Genomic DNA, 15,278 nt, shown 5'->3' with positions numbered 1-15,278 from the left:
TTGATGTTTGGTATCAATAAATTCTATGGTCACGTCATGATTAGTGACATGATCACGTATAAAGTGATGTCTAATATCAATGTGTTTTGTTCTTGAGTGTTGTATAGGATTTTTAGTTAAGCATATTGCACTCGTGTTATCACATTTAATGGGAATATCTTTAAGATTCACTTTGTAATCTTCTAAAGTGTTTTTCATCCATACAACTTGTGCACAGCATGCACTTGCTGCAATGTATTCAGCTTCGGTTGTTGATAGGGCAACCGAGTTTTGTTTCTTAGATGACCAGGATACAAGGGCATGTCCTAAAAATTGACATGATCCTGATGTGCTTTTTCTGTCTAATTTACAGCCAGCGAAGTCCGCATCAGCATAAGCTGTTAATTCAAAATTTTCTGATTTTGGGTACCATAATCCTAGATTGGTAGTTCCATTAAGATATCTGAGTATTCTTTTGACAGCTTTGAGATGAGATATCTTAGGGTCTGATTGAAATCTAGCACAAAGTCCTACACTTAACATAATGTCTGGTCTGGTGGCAGTGAGGTAAAGTAAACTTCCTATCATACCCCTATAGGTTTTTTGATCGAAGCTTTCTCCATTCTCATCAATTTCTAACTTAGTGGAGGTGCTCATAGGAGTGTCAATGGCTTTTGAATTATTCATTTTGAACTTCTTTAGCAAACTCACAGCATATTTGGTTTGACTAATAAAGATGCCATTGCTTAGTTGTTTGATTTGTAGGCCTAAGAAGAATGTTAACTCTCCCATTAGACTCATTTCGAATTCATGACTCATAGTTTTCGAAAAGGATTCACAAAGAGATTCATTTGTAGAACCAAAGATAATATCATCAACATAAATCTGAACAATGAGAAAATTATCTTCAAAATTCTTGATAAATAATGTAGTATCAACCTTGCCTTTAATGAAATTATTTTCAATGAGAAAAGAGCTAAGTCTCTCATACCAAGCCCTTGGGGCTTGTTTTAAACCATAGAGAGCTTTAGTTAATCTAAAAACATGATTAGGGTAGCCATTGTTTTCAAATCCAGGAGGTTGTTCAACATAAACTTCTTCGGAAATGAAACCATTTAGAAAAGCGCTTTTAACATCCATTTGGAATAACTTAAAATTATTGCAACTAGCGTAGGCAAGGAGCATCCTTATGGCTTCCAATCGAGCCACAGGTGCGAAGGTTTCTTCGTAATCGATACCTTCTTCTTGGTTGAAACCTTTGGCCACTAATCTAGCCTTGTTTCTAACTACGATTCCATTCTCATCTTGCTTGTTTCTAAAGACCCATTTAGTACCAATTACTAAATGGTCATTTGGCCTAGGAACAAGCGTCCACACCTCATTTCTCTCAAATTGATTTAATTCATCTTGCATTGCGATGATCCATGAATCATCTTTCATGGCTTCATCAACACATTTGGGTTCAATTTGGGAGAGAAAAGCGGCGTTGGCACAAAAGTTTTTAAAAGAAGATCGTGTTTGAACCCCCTTTGATGTGTCTCCTAGGATTAGCTCCTTAGGGTGAGCATCAATATACTTCCAATCCTTGGGTAAGGATGTTTTGGAAGTGGATGCAACCAAGTTGCTAGTTGGAGACGGGGTTTCGTTTAAATTCAAGGAATCAAAATTAACATCATCATCAAGATCATTTTTCTTAATTTCTGAAATCTCATTGAAAACAACATGGATGGATTCTTCAATAATTAAGGTTCTTTTGTTGAAGATGCGAAAAGCTTTAGAAACCGAAGAATAACCAAGAAAGATTCCTTCATCAGATTTAGCATCGAATTTTCCTAAGTTATCCTTTTCATTCAAGATAAAACACTTACACCCAAAGACTTTAAAATATGAGACATTGGGTTTTTTGTTATTCCATAACTCATAGGGAGTTTTGGAGAGTAAGGGTCTTACTAGGACTCTATTTAAAATATAACATGCAGTGTTTACAGCTTCGGCCCAAAAATATTTGGGTAGGCTATGTTCATTCAACATGGTTCTTGCCATTTCTTGCAAATTTCGATTTTTTCTTTCTACTACCCCATTTTGTTGAGGATTTCTTGGAGTAGAGAAGTTATGGTTGTATCCGTTGAGTTCACAGAATTCTTGGAAGTCATGGTTTTGAAATTCTCCACCGTGATCACTTCTAATTGACGAAATCATAGATTCCTTCTCATTTTGAACAAGTTTACAAAACTTGGTAAAATGTCTAAAGCATTCATTTTTTTGTTTTAAGAAGTAGGTCCATGTATATCTGCTGTAGTCATCAATAATGACAAAGGCGTATTTGCTACCTCCTAGACTCGATGTAGATATTGGTCCGAACAAGTCCATATGGATCAATTGTAAGGGCCTAGAGGTGCTTATTTGATTCTTAGCTTTGAAGCTACCCCTTATTTGCTTACCTAATTGGCAAGCATCACATACATTATCTTTGATGAACTTGATATGAGGAATTCCTCTTACAAGTTCTTTAGATGATACTTGATTGATTAGTTTCATGCTAGCATGACCTAATCTTCTATGCCATAGCCAAGCATCCTCATTCATAACGGCAAAGCACATTTCATCACATAAGTGATTGATGTCAATAGTGTATACATTGTTTTGTTTTAATGCAATCATAGATATATTTTTGTGTGGTTTTTCAATGATGCAGGCATTAGATTCAAATCTTATAATATATCCTTTATCGCATAATTGACTAATGCTCAAGAGGTTATGTTTTAAACCATCAACTAGTAAAACATCTTCAATAGAGAGGTTGGATTTGTTACCTATGGTTCCTTTGCCAATGATTTTACCCTTGTTGTTGTCTCCGAAGGTGACATATCCTTCGTCTATGCTAGAGAGCTTAGAGAATTGAGATGGATCTCCGGTCATATGCCTTGAGCATCCACTATCAAGGTACCATTTCTTGCTCCTAGCTTGCGATTGTTTAGTTTTCTACAAGAAAGGATGATGTTTAGGTACCCATTTGCTTTTGGGTGCTTCATAAATAGATCTACATTTTCTATCATGTTGCATAGAGTTTATCATGGTTCCTTTAGGAACCCAAACTAATTTGTTTGGACTTGTTTTCTTGAATGGACAACAATGTGTCTTGTGTCCAGATTTGCAACAAAAGTTGCACTTGGTTTGGTGTTGAACGTGTAAGATAGGGCCTCTTACAAAGGTAGTTGGATTTCGGTGAGGACTCCTCACAAATCCAATCCCACTTCTTTTGGGAGCATGACCCTTGTTTGTAAGGATCATGTTTAATGACTTGCTACCAACCTCGAATTTCTTCAAGGTGTCCTTAAGTAGCAAGTTTTCTTTTTGTAAAGTTTCTAAATCATGACATTTGATACATGAATTTAAATTATCATGATGTTCGACTTTTAACTTATCAAACTCACAAGTAAGATTATCATGTACCTTTTTTAGCAACTTGTATTTTCTATTTATAACTTTGCATTCATCAAATAAATCATGGAAGGCATTTAATAATTCATCGAAAGATAAATCAGCATCTAATAAATCCGTTACCTCCTCTTCGATGGCCATAAATGCATAATGAGCAACTTGCTCGGTGTTCGATTCTTCTTCCTCAGATGCGCTCGAATCATCCCATGTTGCTTGAAGCGCCTTCTTCTTTGTTGTTCTTTTCTTGACTTGGGGACAATCACTTTTGTAATGTCCCGGCTTTTTACATTCATAGCAGATTACTTGGTCCTTCTTAGGTTCAAGTTTATTTTTCACATCGTTTTTAAACTTGTTTCTTTTGAAGAATTTTTTAAACTTTCTTGTCAAAAGTGCCAAGTCATCATCACAGTCCTCATCACTTGAGTTTTCTCTCAAGTGGCATTCAGAAGTTTTAAGTGCCATATCCTTCCTGTTCTTTGGAAGGATATCTTCTTGCTCTTCATGAGCTTTGCATGTCATTTCGTAGGTCATTAATGACCCGATTAGTTCTTCAAGAGGGAAATTTCGCAGATCTTTTGCCTCTTGAATGGCGGTGACTTTAGGATCCCAACTCTTAGGAAGGGATCTTAGTATCTTATTAACAAGCTCAAAATCCGAAAAGCTCTTTCCGAGACCTTTTAAACCGTTGACGACATCCGTGAACCGGGTAAACATGTCGCCAATGGTTTCACTCGGTTTCATTCGAAAAAGTTCAAAAGAATGTAGTAACAAATTGATCTTTGACTCTTTCACTCTACTTGTGCCCTCGTGGGTCACTTCAAGTGTGTGCCAAATATCAAAAGCAGTTTCGCAAGTTGAAACACGATTAAATTCGTTTTTATCTAGTGCGCAAAATAAGGCATTCATAGCCTTTGCATTAAGAGCGAAAGCCTTCTTCTCCAAATCGTTCCAATCGATCATTGGAAGAGAAGATTTTGAAAATCCATTTTCAACAAGGTTCCATAGTTCAAAATCCATAGAAATAAGAAAGATCCTCATTCGGGTCTTCCAGTAAGTGTAGTCCGTTCCACTGAACATGGGTGGACGTGTAATCGAATGCCCCTCTTGGTTTCCGGCGTATGCCATCTCTCTTGGGTTTTAATCCTTTAGAGAGTTAACCAAGCTCTGATACCAATTGTTAGGATCGAGAGCACTAAGAGGGGGGGGGGTGAATTAGTGCAGCGGAAATCTTATAATAATTTAAAAACCAAAAGGTGCGTTCGTTCAAAAACTATTGTGATGCAAAAGCAAATTCTCAGTTTGTATCTAAGTGCAGTTTGCGTCTAAGTGCAGATTGCGTTTAAGCGCAGTTTTGCGTCTAAGCGCAGTTTTGCGTTTAAACTCAGATTTACGTCTAAATGCAGATTTACGTCTAAACGCAGATTTACGTCTAAACGCAGTTTTACGTCTAAACGTAGTTTTACGTCTAAACGCAGTTTTACGTCTAAACGTAGATTTACGTCCAAACGCAGTTTTACGTCTAAACGCAGATTTACGTCTAAACGCAGTTTTACGTCTAGACGCAGATTTACGTCTAAACTTTGAAACTCGTTTGTATACTCACAGAAGGCAGTATGCAGTTGAAATCAAGACGTAAACGTGAACTGAAATCTGATGATTGAGCGAGGAAAGCCGATTTACGTCTGAATGCAGTTTTACGTCTAAATGTTGAAACTCGTTCTTAAAATCGTAGAGGACAGATTGCAGTTATTAAGAGGATTAAAATGTAAGCGTAAACTGCAAGGAAGCTCGTTCGTAAAAGCGCGGAAAACAGTTCTGCAGAATCAAACGTAAACGTAAGCTGTAATGTATGAAAATATGAAGTTACGTCTGAATGCAGATTTGGAAGAACAGCTCTTAGAACTTGTTCGTGAAAGCGCAGAGAGCAGTAGTGATGAGGGAGGTTTGCAGTAATGATAAAGTACTCGAAATTAAACGCAAACCAGAGATTTAGAGTGGTTCGGTCAGCCTTGACCTACTCCACTTTTGGCTTCCTCCACCGATGAGGTTGCCGACGTCAACTAGGTGCCTTCCTTCAATGGGCGAAGGCCAAACTTCCCTCTTACAATTTCTCTCCTTTTGACAGGCTTAGGAGACAACCTTTACAGACCTTTCTCTCCTCACTTTACAATTGAAAACTTGAAGAACAGAAGGAGGAGACTTAAAGGCTTTACAACACTTTTGAGCTCTTTAGAATCACAGAAAAGATCACGATTTTGGTATTGGTCTGTTATCTTTTCAGTGCTGAATGGGTGGGGTATTTATAGGCCCCAACCCAATTCAAAATTCGAGCTCAAAACGATCAAATCGTTCAAATCCCAGAATTCTGGGATCAGGCGGTTGCACCTCTCGACTGGAGAGGTGGCACCGCCTGGCAGAGCTCGAAGACTGAGCTCTGCCGATTGCTTCTCTCTGCCAGAGCTCGAAGACTGAGCTCGATGGTTGCATCACCTGGCAGAGCTCGAAGACTGAGCTTGGTGGATGCATCACCTGGCAGAGCTTGAAATCTGAGCTTGGTGGTTGCATCACTTGGCAGAGCTCCAAACTGAGCTCAAGCTGATGCACCATTCTGCCAGAGCTCGAAGACTGAGCTTGGTGAATGCATCACCTGGCAAAGCTCGAGACTGAGCTCAGGCTGATGCACCACTCTGCCAGAGCTCGAAGACTGAGCTCGGTGGTTGCATCGCCTGGCAGAGCTCGGAACTTGAGCTCTGGCGGTGCAACCTCTTGGCTGGAGCGGTTGCACCTCCCAGCCTTGCAACCCTGGCGGTTGCACCTCCTGGCTGGGGCGGTTGCACCTCCCAGCCTTGCAACCCTGGCGGTTGCACCTCCTGGCTGGAGCGGTTGCACCTCTCAACCCCACAGCCCAGGCGGTTGCACCTCCTGGCTGGGGCGGTTGCACCTCCTGGTGCAATCCGGGTCCGAATGGTTCACTCCATTCGACCCACTTTGAATCTTTTCAGGGGCTCAATTGCCCCAAGATTAAGCTAATGGGATCACCTCCCATTTTCATGCTTAATCATCGTGCTAACTACGAATATCTCTAAGACAACTTCTGCAGCTTTGCTCCGATGCGTCAATCGCTTCTTCCGGCGAGTTTCCGGCCAACTTCCGTCGATCAACCGATAACCTTCGGTGATCCTTCTGCGGACATCCGGCATACTCCTGGACTTTGCGACGATCCACTTGGCGAGTTCCGACGAGCTTCGCTTGGCAAGCTTCTGGACTTCTCGGATCTGTTCTCTCTGAACCTCCGACGACCGTCCGAACTTCCGTCGAACTCTCGAACTCCCAACGTGATCCTGATCTTGACTCCGGCGCAACTCCTGCTGCTTGTCTTACTCTCATCGTAGTTAATCCTGCACACTTATCTCAACACATAGATTAGATAACAAATGACAATTGACTTCATCATCAAAATCCGAGATTCAACATCCCTTCCCCTCTTTACACCTCCAAAGCTTCTCCACTTCCATTTATCCCCTCTTAGCATCCCAAATACTCCTCATTTCCAAGCAAAAGATCAGTAATCTCTCCTTCTTTTGAAAATCTCACTTAAGGTATTCTCTAAGAAACCTTTAAATTCTATTTTTGAGTCATTTACTCTTGCTCATTACTATCTTCTTAAATAGCAGTAGTTATGGGCTCTAGAAGATCCTCTAGGGACAAAGGGAAGAGGAGATTAGAAGAAGACTTTGATCTTACCCTTTTCGATTCAAAATATCATACTGAAAAATTTTCTTCCTTCGAATTTAGAAGTGTCAATAAGGGAAAACATATAGATCTAGATGAACAAAGAGACTTAGAGACAATCCAATGGTTTGCAAACTTAAATCTACTCCCAATTTTACAAATTAGTGAACCCATCTATCCAAGACTTGTTAGATTGTTTTACAACAATCTACAAGTAGATGAAGAAGAAAGAGTGTCTACGTATCTCTTAGGACAACACATCTTCATTACGGATAGATTCATTTGCGACATGATAGGCATTCCCGTAAAAAATAGAGGTCGTTATTTTAGAGGATCGTAGGATAATGAAACAGTTGTGACAACATATGTTGAAGCCTTATGAACAATTTTCGGTAATCCCAACTTAGTGATAGTTCCTAAAAGCTGTGAACATCTATTACCACTAAACACTAAGGTACTTCATCATATCCTAACTAGCATCATTCTCCCTAAACAATACCATCATGATGAAGTAAGTCAAATGGAATTAGGAACCATGTATTGGATCATGAAAGGACATAACATCTGTTTTGGTTGCCTTATCCAACAAAACATGATAGAACTATCTAAGAAAGACATGATGCTTCCATATGGTGGTATAATCACTAGAATACTTAAAGCCTACGATATTCCAATAACACCCGACGAAGAAGTGATGAAAGTAGACAGGTTTAGCATAATAAATAAAAATCTACTTCACCGATTGAGATGTTTTTATAGAAAGGGTAATTGGGTTAGAATGCCTAGAAGAACCGATCCCCCTCAACCTGAACCAGAACCCGAAACACTAGTCTTTAGGGGTACTCAATCTCCTCCGATCTGTCCCTTTGAGGAAACACATCCATTTGAGCAAGCTCCTGCATCATATATCGAAGACATTGGGATTCGGATGGACCGATTTAAATAAAGACAAGATCGTTTTGAACATCGACAAGATTAAATCCTATCTGAGCTGTAGCAAATTCATCGACAATTTGACTCCTTGTTTAGGCATTTTAATTTTCCACCTCCTAAATAAGCTTGTATATGTATATGTGGACACAATCACCTCTTGTTGTAACAATTACGTTGTTGTAAACTCTTTATGTTACTCACCTTGATCACAATGCCTTGATGACTACTAATCTTTGATATGGTTACTTTATGTATTAATTGGTGAGCATATGCAGGGTTACGTTGTTTAATCTCGTTACTCATTGTCGGATTTCATGTTGAAATTAAATGTTTCTATAATGCCTAGTTTGAAAACCTTGTGTCTTGGTTTCCATGATAAATATGATTTGAGAAAGTAATATAGCCATGAAATTGATGTGTCATTACCATGATGTTAATATGTCATGATATTACCATGATGTTAATGTATTGCCATGATGTTAATGTGTCATTGTATTGCCATAATACTAAACATCAACTTGCTGATATTTTTACAAAACCTCTAAGTGAAGAACAATTTGATTTCATAAGAAGAGAATTAGGAATGTTGATGTGTCCGAATGCATAAACTTGTTAAAATTATTTTTCGGACTTTATTGATTGAATAATCAAATCACTTGATTGTCATTACATGCCTAAAATAACATGTTGAAAATTAATACAAAAATTTTCATAACAATGAGTATGTTTTGTCTTCATGATTGTATTTGAAAATCTATAGTATAGTCTTGTCCGAATGCATGAAAGTGTTAAATTTTATTTTCGGATCTTCTTGATCCTAACAATTAGATTTTCTCAATACATTATTCTCTTACGGACTTAATATGCATATGTCATATCGAGTTTGATTCTCATCATTAATTTTTGACATATGAAATCAACTAGCAAATACATCTCTCATACACTTATCATGTGAAAAATATTTTTTGAGAAATGGATTTGATGAAATGATTCCTGCTTATAAATTCCTTCTTGAAATATGGATGATAGTGTTTTTACTTGCAAGGATTTGTTTCACATACATATCTTGATCCTTGTAAAAATGAAGTATGGTTTAATCTCTCATCGATTTTAACTTCATTCAAAGTAAACTCACAAATAGCTAGTATCACAAATAGCCTTCCTCCTTCATGCAAAAAGATAATAACAAATAAAAAGGAAGAAGTATTCAAAGCTATCTCCATGTCATGTTTTCCTTGAGATGTTTGCATAATTGGTATCCTATCACTCACTGTTGGAAAATGACATGAACCTAGTTATGGCATGAATAATTACTGCACTTATGCTTAAAATTTGCTTATATCATTCTCTTTTTTATTGATGACAAAGGGGGAGAGATATATGAATTGATGCTATGAGTATTGATGCTATGATTATGTCATGCTTGCATCATCAAAAATATATGAATTGGTGATAGAACTGCTATGATTGCCATATTAACACTATGCCATATTTGCACTATGTTATTGTCATATCTACATTATGTTAAGATATCTAAAGCATACATCACAATTCTACAAATTGATATCTTGTCATGTGAAGAAACGCTATGATTGCTAAACACTTGAAACGTTTGTATTATGTTAAGATATCAAGGACTTCCATCGCAGTTTTACATGTTGATATCTTACCATATGATGAATTGCTACGATTGCTATCATTCACATTTGAAATTTGAAAATGGATGTCAAGCCTTGATATCATTTTCAGAGAGATACATCATGAAAGGAATCATGATGGGAGTATTGATAAGGTTAAATGATTTTAACTTATCAATATGTCTCTTGAATTCAAAGGCTTTGAATTCAAGAATGACTTATCTCTAGTATGGCATATAGATAGAGAGAGTTAAGGTTAACTCCGTTATCAATTAATTGTCATCATAAAAAAGGGGGAGATTATTGAATCTCGAATTTTGATGATGAAGTCAATTGTCATTTGTTATCTAATCCATATGTTGAGATAAGTGTGCAAGATTAACTACGATAGAAGTAAGACATGCAGCAGAAGTTGCGCCGAAGTCAAGATGTTCGAGGGTTCGAGGGTTCGACGGAAGTCCGGATGGTCATCAGATGTTCTACGAGAACAAATCTGAGAAGTCCAGGAGCTTGCCAAAAGAAACTCGTCGGAACTCACCAAGTGGATCGTCGCAAGTTCAGGAGTTTGCCGGAAGTCCACAAGAGTATCACCGAGGGTTCATCGGATAATCGATGGAAGTTCGTCGGAAGCTCGCCGGAAGAAGCGATTGATGCACCGAAGCAAGTTACAGTAAATGTCTTAAGAAATATCATAGTTAACATGATGATTAAGTTAGAAATGGGAGGTGATCCCATTAACTTAATCTTAGGGCAATTGGGCCCTTAATAGACCCAAATTGGGCTAAATGGATCAGCCCATTCAGACCTAGATTTCTTGGCCAGCGGTGGCACCGCCCAGGGCTTAGTCTTCGAGCTAGGCAGGCCGGTGCAACCGCCCTTGACAGGCGGTGGAACCGCCTGAGTTCGGTCTCCGAGCTCTGCCAAGCGGTGCAACTGCCCTAGTCAAGTGGTGGCATCGCTAGAGCTCGATCTCCGAGCTCTGTCAAGCGGTTGTACCGCCCCAATCAGGAGGTAGTACCGCTAGGACCCTAGAAATCTGGGAAAATATAGTTTTGGGCTCAGAATTCAAACTAGTTTAGGGCCTATAAATACCCCACCCTTTCAGCAATGAAAGGGTAACCCAAATGCACTGAAATCTTGATCTTATTATGTGATTTTTAGAGCTCAAAAGTGTTATACAGGCTAAAAGTTCTCCTTCCTCTTTTCTTCCAAGTTCTGATCTTTCAAGAGAGGAGAGAAAATTCTGTAAGGGTTATCTCCTAAGCTCGTCAAAAGTAGTGAAACTGTAAAAGGGTGGTTGGCCTTCGCCTATTGAAGGAAGGCCTCTAGTGGACGTTGGTGACCTCGTCGGTGGAGGAAGCCAAAAGTGGATGTAGTTCAAGATTGACCGAACCACTCTAAATCTCAGTTTGCATTTACTTTGAGCATCTTATCTTTACTGCAAACCTCCTCAATAGCTTACTGTCTTCTGCTCATTTACGAACGTGTTTCATAGTTAAGTATATTTCGAATCGGCGTTTAGACGGAAATCGATTTTATCGTACGAACATCATATTTCAGTTTACGCTTACATTCTGATTTCCGTCATAACTGCAATTTGCCTCTATATCTTTGCCTTAACTGCATCTCGCTTGATCACAAGTTAAAGTGATTTACGAATCGGCTTTCTTACCGAAATCGCTTTTATCGTACGAGCGCAGTTTTAATCGTCGAAAGTTTTCCACTATACTAATTTACCCCCCACCCCCTCTTAGTGCTCTTGATCCTAACAAGGGGCGGTACCACCACTGGTAGCAATAACTGTCGGCGGTACCACCACTAGACAGGGGTGGTACTACTGCCCATAATCCCTAGGAGACCGAGTCTCTTAGGTGGTGCGACCGCCGTCCAGGAATTCTAGGTCCGAATGGGTTGTTCCATTCAGCCCAATTTGGGTCTGTTAAGGGCCAAGTTGGCCCCTAATTAAGTTAGTGGGATTACCTCCCAACCCTAACTTAATCTATACTCTAACTATGATAATTATGACATGATTACTGCAATTCTGTGTTCCGGTGCCTCAATCACTTCTTCCGGCGAGCTTCCAGCGTACTTCCGACGAACATCCAATGAACCCTCGGTGATGCTCCGGTGGACTCGCAGCAAGCTCCTAGACTTCGCGACGATCTTCTTGGCAAGTTCCAACGAGCTTCTTTGGCAAGCTCCTGGACTTCTCGGTTGCTTCCCGTAGAACTTCCGACGAACTATCACGGACAAACTTCTAAATAGGATGTTTGATGTAATACTTATGTATGTCTGTGTCTTTTGGTATGTTCATGCTTTGTATAGCATGTAGAGGGACGATCGAAGGCTTAATAGTCTCATTTTAGTTAGGTTGGTGGCCGCTTTAGGCTTGTAAATAAAGGTTGTGTCATGTGGACACGTGTGAGAGATTCTCGGTCTATAGTGGACCATTTTACCCTTTGTTGTGCAACTGTTCAGAGCTTGTAAAGTCTGTTTGTAAATTGCATTGTCTATGAAGTGTTTTCGGAAATGTTTGCTTGTGGATCCCGAATGAGGCATTTTCTCTAACCCGTTCACTCTTTTGTGGGTCCTAAGGGACATGGGAGGCTTCGGGGAGGCTGACCTTTGCGGACAGACATGCAAGGGTGCCGCATGACTTAGGCAAAACCAGCTAAGTCCGTGATAAAACGTTCAGACTTACGACGAGTTCCGACGAATTCTCGTACTCCCAACGTGATCTTGATCTTGACTCTGGCACAACACCTGCTGCATGTCTTATTGCCATCGTAGTTAATCTTGCACATTTTTCTCAACATATAGATTAGATCAACAAATGACAATTGACTTCATCATCAAAATTCGAGATTCAACACCTTTAGGAATCCAAATCAACTTGTGTGGACTACACTTCTTAAATGGACAATGATAAGCTACATGTCCAGGTTTACAACAAAAGTTGTATTTATTTTGGGGTGAAATATACAAGATAGGGGCTTTAACAAAGGTGGTTGGATTTTGGTGAGAGCGAGTCAAATCCAATTCCGCTTCTTTTTTTAACATGACCCTTATTGGCAAGGATCGTATTCAAGGACTTGCTACCAACCTCAAATTTTTCTAAGGTTTATTTGAGTAGCAAATTTCCCTTTCTAAGTGTTTCTATTTCATGACATTTTGTACATGGAGCTAAACTATCATTATGCTCAACTTTTAATCTATTGTAATTACTAACAAGAGAATCATGCTCCTTTTTTAATAATTTATATTTTTTACTAATCGATTTGCATTCATCAAATAAATCATGAAAAGCATTTAATAGTTTATCAAATGATAAATTTGCCTCAATTGAACTTGTTACCTCATCTCCAATGGCCATTAGTGCATAGTGAGCAACTTGCTCAGTGTTGATTGGCTTCTCTTCTTCGGATGCACTTGAATCGTTCCATGTTGCTTTGAGAGCCTTTTTCTTTGGTGTCCTCTTCTTGGCTTGGGGACATTCGTTCTTGTAGTGTCTCGGCTTTTTGCATTTGTAACATATTACTTGATCTTTCTTGGGTTCAAATTTATTTTTAGTGTCATTTTTAAATTTATTTCTTCTTATGAATTTTTTAAATTTTCTTATTAAAAATGCCAAGTCTTCATCAAGGTCCATATCACTTGAGTTTTCTTTCAAGTGATCTTCTTAAGTTCTTAGTGTCATATCCTTTCTGTTTTTTGGAAGGGTGTCCTCAAGCTCTTCATGAGCTTTACAAGTCATCTCATAGGTCATTAGTGACCCAATTAGTTATTCGAGAGGAAAATTATTTAAATATTTGGCCTCTTGAATGGCCGTGACTTTAGGGTCCTAACTCTTTGGAAGGGATCTTCAAACTTTATTAACGAGTTCAAAATCTGAGAAACCTTTACCAAGTCCTTTTAGACCATTGATAACATCTATAAATCGGGTGTACATGTCTCCAATGGTCTCACTCGGTTTCATCCGAAAAAACTCATAAGTATGCACTAAAAGATTAATTTTTGACTCCTTCACTCTACTAGTGCCTTCATGAGTCACTTCGAGTGTGTGCCAAATATCAAAAGTCGTTTCACAAATCGACACTCAATTAAACTCGTTTTTATCTAATGCATAAAACAAGGCATTCATAGCCTTGGCATTTAAAGTGAAAGTCTTCTTCTCCAACTCATTCCAATTGTTCATTGGAAGAGAAGACTTTTGAAAATCATTTTTGACAACATTCTAAAGGTTAAAATCCATTGAAATTAGGAAGATCCTCATTTTAGTCTTTCAATTCATCCTATTGAACATGGGCAGATGTGTAATTGAATGACTCTCTTAGTTGTTGGCCAATGTTATCTCTCTTGGGTTTTAAACCAAACGATAGTGAACCTTGCTCTGATACCAATTGTTAGGATCAAAAGTGGTACTAACCAAGGGGGGGGGGTGATTTAGTGTAGTAGAAAATTCTTTGATTTTCGTATAAAATATTATACATTCGATGATAATCGAATCGGAAGATAGCAACTTGAAACATATGAGAGTGTAAGCAAGATGAGGAGGAGAAGCGGTTTGCTATAAAATAATTTGTAGTTAAAGTAAATTACACTTATAAAAAGTAAACCAGAATTTAAAGTGGTTCGGTCAATGTGACCTACATCCACTTTCAGATTCCTTCAATAGGTGAAGACCAACCACCTTTTACAGCACTTTCTCCTTTTCACGGGTTTAGGAGAGAACCCTTACAAGTCTCACACCTCTCTTGAATGATCTCAAAACTTAGAAAGGGAGGAGAACTCTAGCACTTGCTTATAATACTTTTACACCCCAACAACTCAATAATATCTCAATGCTTTCATGCCCTTTCAAGCAAGAAAGGGTGAGATTTTTTTAGGCCCCAATGGCCTAAAAACTGGAGTCGAAAAGTGTCTAATCTCGGATTTTTGGGGTTCTGGTTGTACCACCACTATTACTGGGCGGTACCACCGCTTGACAGAGCTCGGAGACCGAGCTCTAGCGGTACTACCACTTACAGGGGCAGTACCACTGCTGGCAGCAATAACTGTCAATAGTACCACCGGCTAGACCACCTGGGGTGCTGCTTTCTAGGCGGTGCCACCACCGACCCTGGTGGTGCCACCGCTGACCAGGAATTTAGCATCATGGTTGGGCCTTGACTCCGGCCCAAACCATCCCAACTCCAAGCCTAGTTGGTTAACAGAGTTGTTGGGATTACCTCCCAAATCAACTCTAATTACCGTTCTAACTACGATTAAGGCAAGCATGGTTCGGTACGTCGATTTTTCATTTCAACGATCTTCTGGTGAACTTTTCGACGGGTCTTCCGGCGAGCTTCCGGTGAACTCCCGACTAACTCTCGTCTAGTCTTTCGGCTTACTTCTAGTGATCTTCCGATGAGCTTTCAGCGAGTCTTCGAACGTGCTTCCGGTGATGATAAACTCTCAGCGAGCTCCTGGTATATCGTCCGAGTCTTCGACTCCAGCCCATCATCCGCTTTATGTCTTACTACTATTGTAGTTACTCCTGTACACTTATCTCAACAC

The sequence above is a fragment of the Musa acuminata genome, chromosome BXJ2-10 (assembly GCF_036884655.1).
Source record: "Musa acuminata AAA Group cultivar baxijiao chromosome BXJ2-10, Cavendish_Baxijiao_AAA, whole genome shotgun sequence".
NCBI classification, from domain to species: domain Eukaryota; kingdom Viridiplantae; phylum Streptophyta; class Magnoliopsida; order Zingiberales; family Musaceae; genus Musa; species Musa acuminata.
This window is presented reverse-complemented; position numbering follows the sequence as displayed.